Source organism: Coturnix japonica, chromosome 2, assembly GCF_001577835.2.
Source record: "Coturnix japonica isolate 7356 chromosome 2, Coturnix japonica 2.1, whole genome shotgun sequence".
NCBI classification, from domain to species: Eukaryota; Metazoa; Chordata; class Aves; order Galliformes; family Phasianidae; genus Coturnix; species Coturnix japonica.
Window position 1 is genome coordinate 74,624,451 of NC_029517.1, and position 2,057 is coordinate 74,626,507.

The 2,057-nt window shown below is 41.2% G+C and overlaps 1 long non-coding RNA gene across 1 annotated transcript; it reads left to right on the top strand.

Moving 5' to 3' along the window:
* Positions 1–631: 631 nt before the first annotated feature.
* Positions 632–1,783, top strand: LOC107309825. Its single transcript, XR_001553343.2, has 2 exons — positions 632–701; positions 1,044–1,783. It is a non-coding gene; the product is annotated as an uncharacterized LOC107309825 (long non-coding RNA).
* The last annotated feature ends 274 nt before the right edge of the window (positions 1,784–2,057 follow it).

The following is a 2,057-nucleotide window of genomic DNA, read 5'->3' on the forward strand; positions in this document are numbered from 1 at the left end:
GCAATTGAGATTTTCTGAGCAGCATTGCCAATACCTTGAGCCAAGAGGTAAAGGCATGCATGGGTTGTAACGAAGACAGCAACCAGAATGGTTGGGGTTTAGCACTGAGAGAATGACCTAACAGCGGCGGCTCCAGTCTCACATCTGCAGGCAGCTATTTCAAGGTTTTGGATAGGGTTCCATTGTGTGAGCAGTCCTTCCATGCAGCTCTGTAAGATCTCTTGCCAAGCTGCAGCCATTTCATTAGACAGATCTTGGGGCTCTTTTGGGTCAGATCCCTTTAGCTGGTCATAAAAGGATTTCATCAGTCGAGGAGGTATCCCCAAAGCACCTCAAACCCACTGGAGGACTCCTACCAATTTCTGCACAGCTCTTAAAGGAAGGATTTTGAATTTATCATGTGTACTTACGTAAAGTATGCTTCCTCACACCATTCCAAGGGCCTTCCCCTTTATTTAGAGGGACAGTTTACTTTCTCCTTCTCCACACTTGCTACACTCATACCTTCTGTGACGGAGAAAATGAAAAAAGAATCTCTCTAAGTAAGGGAACTAGCACACTGAGTATCGCTAAAAGTTGTCCTTTCTTGGGAGAACACTACATGAAAGCAAAATCACTCTTCTTTCAGGATGAAGACTGAAACATCCACCTCAGCATGAAGCAGAAGGTTGAAGTTGCTTGTTCTTCGCTGCAACCGAAAGGTTTGAATAGGGGTCCTCTGGGAATGCCACTTTCCACCATGAAGAGCAGACTCGAGCAATTCCATAACTGAGAAAGTGCAACTTCAGCTGGCTGCTTTCCTCCAAAGAAGGGGGAATAATTTTGAATTCAAATTGTGTACTAGCTGAAAGCATGACTCCTCTCACTGTTCTAAGCCCCTTCCCCCTTATTTAGAGAGACAGTTTGTTTCTTTTCTCCTCCTCTGCTACACTCTTTATGTGAAGATGGAGAAAATGAACCAAACCTCTAAGCAAGCTGAATAGCTCTAGTAGTTGTGCTCTCATGGAGAGCACTACCTGAAGTCAAAATTGCTCTTCTTTCAGGCTGTGGAGAGAAAGCTCCCTCCTCAAAAGAATGCAGCTGACTGAAATAATGTTTTCACTGAAAAACAAATTGCCCAAGTCCGCAGTTAACGGAGATATGTGGCCTGAAGTGAAGAATTCCAGAAGGAAGGTGCTTACAGGGCTGAAAGTCAGTTGGAATGAAGAGTGCTGGGTCCAAAGCCAGAAGGAAATGACAATTTAATGACAATTTTCATGACATTATCTTATATTAAAGCTCTTGCACATATATTTTCTTGATATACAATGCAGTGACATATCGTCAAATGTGAGTTGCTGGTGGCAATTGCATCATCTTTCATTAACGTTACAAGTCCCTAAAGTATCCCTTTTTTTTTTTTTCCCAACTATCACCAAGGCAACATCAAAAGTTATGCCAAATATTTGGAAAAAGATTAAAGAAAATAGCTTTAATGTAATCATTACTGCTACATACAAATAAAATTTGTGTCTTTCAGTGGCACCAAAGAAGCCATTTCTACATTGCCATTATATTCATTATTAAAAATCTGTTTCTATCAGGAGACATATCTGCCACACTTTCCAAACCTTTATTAATTTACCATCAATATAATCAACAGGGATTTTTTTTGGTTTTTTTTTGTTTTGATTTTTTGTTTTTTCCAAAAAAAAAAAAGTGTCATGGCTTTATGAATCTTCTTCTTGGTATTCCACATGATAACATCATATAAAGCATGGGGAATTAAAGAGTTCATACTCCAGTTCTACGACTGACAACTTTCCAAATACCTGGTTCTCAGAAGAATAGAACTACATACCCCAGATGACTTTGCATTCAGAGGGGAAATTATGTCATGGGACAAAGTCACAGGTCTCACCCTCTTGCTTGCTGCCTGGCAGTGTGTGGGTGTGCTCCCCAGCCATGCACCTTCAGTTCAAAGTAAGGCTTTTGGTTTCAGTTTAGGAAAAACCCCCCATTTAAGGACCCCCCCCCATTTTAGGCAACCCCCCCATATTATGAACCCCCCCGACTCC